This window comes from Mus musculus, chromosome 6, assembly GCF_000001635.26.
Source record: "Mus musculus strain C57BL/6J chromosome 6, GRCm38.p6 C57BL/6J".
NCBI lineage: Eukaryota > Metazoa > Chordata > Mammalia > Rodentia > Muridae > Mus > Mus musculus.
Window position 1 is genome coordinate 12,787,472 of NC_000072.6, and position 5,582 is coordinate 12,793,053.

Below are 5,582 nucleotides of genomic sequence, written 5' to 3' on the forward strand. Positions count from 1 at the left end.
TGCTTGTAGGAATGTGATATGGCCTGGCCCAACAGCTATGGCTGCTCACCAGGATATCAATCACTCCCAGCTTTTTGGAAGAACAGGTTTGACTTTTTCCCATTGGAAAGACAATCCTGGGTAGTTAGCACTCCTGGGTTCCCTGGGAATCTGCTATGCTCCCAGCAACTTGGTTCCACTGTTTTCCAGTGTAATTTTTACAAGTCAAAGACCTTAATCAAAATAAAGTGACATTACATAGGTATAGTATGTGGAATCTGTAGAGCTGTATAATGGTAATGCTAAACATTTACAACCAGGAAACAACAGAGAGGAAAAAATGGACAGCCACAGGGGAAGTGACATGTTTCCTGGTTATTTCAAGTCTTTTGACACTCTGATTGGTGTCATGTTTTTTTTTTGTTGTTGTTGTTGTTATTGTTGTTGTTTTTTAAATAAGACAGAAAATGTTTATGGAGCCAGGGGTGATGAAGTGACAGGGTGTGAGAGGGGTTCCTCAGCAGGCCCATGCTGAGGCATCCCTTCCTTCTGATGTACCAGCCATATGATGACATAGTATAGAATAGAGTTTATTTAGGTCATGAGAAGGGGAGTTGAAAAGAGAGAAAAAAGGAGAGAACAGGGAGAGAGAGAGACCAGCTGGAGACAATGGAGAGAGAGAGAGAGAGAGAGAGAGAGAGAGAGAGAGAGAGAGAGAGAGAGAGAGAGAGAGAGAGAAGAGGCTGGCTAGGGACACATGGAGAGAGAGTGGAGGGGAAGGGGAGAGAGAGAGAGGGGTCAGAGAGAGAAGAGGTAGAGAGAGTAAGAGAGTAAGAGAGGAGTCAAACAACCCATTTTATAGGAAGCCAGACCTACCTGGCTTGTTGCCAGGTAACTGTTGGGAGGAGCCTTGAAAGATTGCTAACAATTTGCTTGTGTAGTTCAGTGGTTCTATGATAGTCATCCAACTGAAGCCCATATCTGGGATGCAGACAGCACTTGGGTTTGGCTTACTCATCCATAGCAAGACATTTGACATATTAAGCAAACAAGCAAATCTGAGTTCCTTTATTAACATGGCAAATTAGTATTGTCCTCATTAAAGCTGAACTAGAAGAATTTTGAATTTTTTAGGTTTGAGGCATATTTGGAGCTTAATTCACTATTAATTCTGCTTAACTCTTCTCAATTGAAAGAAGCCTGTAAAAAAGACAAAAGATAAATGAGCAAAGGAAATTTAAGTTCACAGTTATTGTATTGACAGCTCTGTCCTATTCTAGTCATTGCCCCTGTCTGTGCTATCAACCTGTCTGTACGTGTATCTTCTCTTGACATTCTCTCTAACCATTTAAAGTTAAGTTTGTAAATAGTCCCAGAAGCTAATCCAAATAATTCCTTTTGTTTATTGATTTATCTGTGAAATCCTTCATACTCCATGAATCTGAGATGATTCGGGAGGTACGGTAAGTAACTATAAGCGATAATTTTTTCATTAATTAAAGAAAGTAAGTCAAATGACAATCAGGATAGGAAATCTGATGGGTTTTAGCATCTTTTTTTTTAGTTTATGACAGGAAGAGTTTGCAAGTATTTGGAGATCAGTTCCAAAACTGTTTCGGTTAATAAACAAAATCAGTTTTCTTGTTCTTATGAAATATAGTGCAACTTGCAGAGGAGGGAGCAGTAGGTACATGGTGGGCCCAGGCCAAGGTATCCCGCTGAGAAATCATACCATAAAACAAATCTGGTATAAGGGAGATTTTGAGGGGGAAGGGAGGAGAGTCAGTGAAGGTCTGGAGAAGGGATGGGGCAGACAGATAGGAGCAAATCCATGAGGGCAGGAAAGGGGAACAGACAGAAAAAAGAAGAGAACAGGGAGAGAGAGACCAGCTGGGAACAATAGGAGAGAGAAAGAGAGAGGGGGAGGAGAAGGGGAGGGAGAGGGAGAGGGGGGGGGAGGGGAGGGGGAGGGGAAGGGGAGAAAGAACTGCAGTGTCCAGCAGTCCCTTTATATGCTTTTATATATGGTAGATGATGACATAAGCCATTGCTATGTCCCTGGGAGGAGCCTGGTGGAATAACCTGTAAGCCAACACTTGTTACTGTACTATAATGGAGAATTCATTGCTCAAATTAAAAAAAAAAAAAAAAGCTACCAAGTAACCAAAATAGGTATGAGAGATACCACATAAATAGTCTTTGTAATTTCCTTTATTATAATCTGAGACCATAGAGTTACAACATAACGCCAGCTGAATATTATCAAAGCCTATAACTTCTACCACTCTAGTTATTGATGGAGAAAGAATGACATCAGAATGGATGTCTTTCTCTAATTATAATTCCAATCACACCAAGAAGCAAAACACTAAGAGGAACTACAAATATACTGGAATAAAACGTACTATTTTTTTGTTTTGTTTTGCTTTTGTTTTGTTTTTTGAGACAGGGTTTCTCTCTGTAGTCCTGGCTGTCCTGGAACTCACTTTGTAGACCAGGCTGGCCTCGAACTCAGAAATCTGCCTGCCTCTGTCTTTGCCTCCCAAGTGCTGGGATTAAAGCCGTGCGCCACTACACCGGGCACTATTTTTTGTGAAACAAATATTTCTAAATATAATACAAAAGAAATTAACTGGGAAAAATCATAAATATGACTATGTGATTTAAAAACATATACCAAGAAAAACATCATAAACAAAATTGCAAGATAGATGGCAAAATAAGTGAATTTAGGGCCAACACACATTATAGGGCAGTGCTTAACATTTTTAAAATTGTAAGAAGTTTATAAATGAGAACTCTTTACTAGTAATAAATGAACCAAGAAATTGGTGAAAATGTTTGTATTTATTAACTACCAGACATGTTGGAAATCATACAAAACATAGTGTATTAATATGGCCCCTTGGCATGTGAAACCTGGAAGTCATGATTTGTTTCTTATAGCTAGAATACTACTTTAGTGACAAGAAGAAAACCTAGAGTCTAAATTAATGAGTGCAGGAGTAGGGATGGAGAGTGGTCATTGGTGAGATCAGGGTTTGCTATGCAACCACTTTATAAACATGAGTCCTTCATATTTCTAGAACACTATATCAGTTCTCAGAAAGTGTCACACTGTTGCTGATCCTCTTATAATAGTACAGAGCTCTATTAGGTTCTATTAAGTTCATTAAAAACCTAATTAAGGTTTTTAATGTTTTATTATTAATTAATTATCTTCTTTATTTACATACAAATCAGTGCCCCCCACCCATGTAGGTCTCTCCTCTCACAGTTCTTCCCTCTAAGTAAGGTTGCTCCCTCTTTAAGTCCTGCTATCCACTTTCAAGAGGTCTTGAGGCTAAAACCATTAAAGTCTTTGCAAAATAATAAAATAATTAGAATGGATGATCACAGATAATGAAATGAGCTAATTTTGCCAGAAAAGGAAGTTAGTTTGAAATGCTATAATATTAAAACCTAGCAAAAAGTTGGTCTATAGAGAGCGTTATTGTCCCTAAAGTTGCAAAAGCCCATTTTAATTAACTGCATAGTAACGGAATGACTTGGTGACTCTGAACTAAATATGGCAGTTGCCTTTCACTTGTAGGTTTGAAACAGCACAGACCCAGGCTTCCACACTTCCTTGTGCCATCCTGTATGAACCCAGGGATGCACAGAATCTATTTCTGTTGTCTTTAAAAGAATGCTTTACTGTTCTCTAAGAAGTAATAAAACACTGGAATTACTTGTGTTGAAAAAATTCATTTCTCTCATTACTTTCATTTCGATGTGTGCTATTGATGGAAAGATTAAAAGAAACTTGGGGATTTAGAGAACAACTTAAGAATGAATAACAACCGAGAAAAGAATGTAAAGAATAATATTGTGACAATTGTGTGCAAATATCTGGGTGATTTTCAAAGAATAATAAATTTATTTGCCTGTTGTTAGTAATTGTAACTGTGGATGGTAAGACCAAAATTCAAACAAGAAGAAACTATTCAAAATTTATACTAAAAGTTTTGAAATGCAATTGTAGTTACTTGAAGAAAGTGAAGAAATAGTAAAAAAAATTGTTAGAGGTTTAAATATTCATAAATAAATCAATAAATAATAATTACATATAAATCTATTCACTCATGACTAATGTTAGGGAAAGCCTAATATTTAAATATGATTCTACCACCACAATTTTTTCTAATAAAGAAGGTTTTGAAAAATTATTAACATTTTTATATAAAAGTTGTAGCTAAAGATACTTAAAATGCAAATATCTTATGACCAAAATGTTTTTGTAAATGGAATTTTTGCAGTTAAGGACCATTACTAATAACAAATGTGTCTCTTGGTTATACTAGTACTCGTCTATATTTTCAGGAAATTAAAACTTCAAAAAGAGTGAGCATTCATTTACACAGTTGATTGAATCCTCTTAAAGAAGTGTTTCAATATGGAACAGCATTAGTTATTTTTCTATTGCTGTGATAAGATACCGTGAGCAAGGCAACATATAGAAAAAAAGAATTTATTTAGGACTTAAAGTTTTAGAGGGTTAAAGTCCATGACAATCATGGCATGTCAGGAAGCAGACAACTAGGTGCCAGTGAGAGCTAAGTGGAAATGATATATAGGTTTTTGAAACCTTGAACCCAACCCCTTAGTTGAACCCGACCATGAAACCCTGACTCCAACCCCTCACTGGCATGCCTCCTCTAAGGCTGCACTTCTCAAACAGCTCCAGCAACTGGAGACCAAATATTCAAATGTATGAGTCTACCGTTCTAAGCACAGGTGATTTTCTGTGCTGCAGAACAATAATGGTGAACATCGTCTACCAAGTTTAAGGCTGTGATTTCAAGCATGAAACAGAAATGACTCACTCTGTGCTCTCTAGAAATCATAACAGACAGATGTGTGTTGCCATAATGTTATAGATGATCATTATAATGATCATCTAATGTTACAGATGAAGAAGGTTCACTAACTTTTATAACAATCCATATGTAAGAACCAAAGCTTAGGGTTCTGGGTCTCAAATAAACAGCAATGCTGAACTTGCTCTTGATAAGAGGACTAGAGGCAAATTTATTTGAACTACTGTCAAAATTGAATCATCATTCGAATGTTAGTTTCAGAATTTCCACTGTGATCAGTGGAATGAGTTGACATCACCCTATAACTTCCTAAATCTCATCCCTACTCAATGAGAGGCATATATAGTATCACAAGAAATGGTCCAGCCAAACCACAAAAAAAAAAAAAAAAAAAAAAAAAATGGTAAGAGAATACATGTGGCACAAAATGTGGCACAAAACTGAAATTTCCCATTTGTAATGGAACTAAGTAGATGGACAAACTAGCATGCAGTTACTCATACCAAGTAATAATTGAAATAAGATACCTCATTTTTGTTCAGTTTCTCAGTCAATTCCAGGACACTTATACTTCTGCAAAATATGGGCAGTATATTCTGAATGACGACTTATCTCCCACTCTGAGAGAGTGGGTGTATATGAGTTTAATGCTCAGTGAAATAAGTTTACTCCTTCTTTGAATTATCAAGACAGTTGGCTGTATCAGGTTTGAAAACAGTACAACTTAGTTGTTTCTTTGTTATC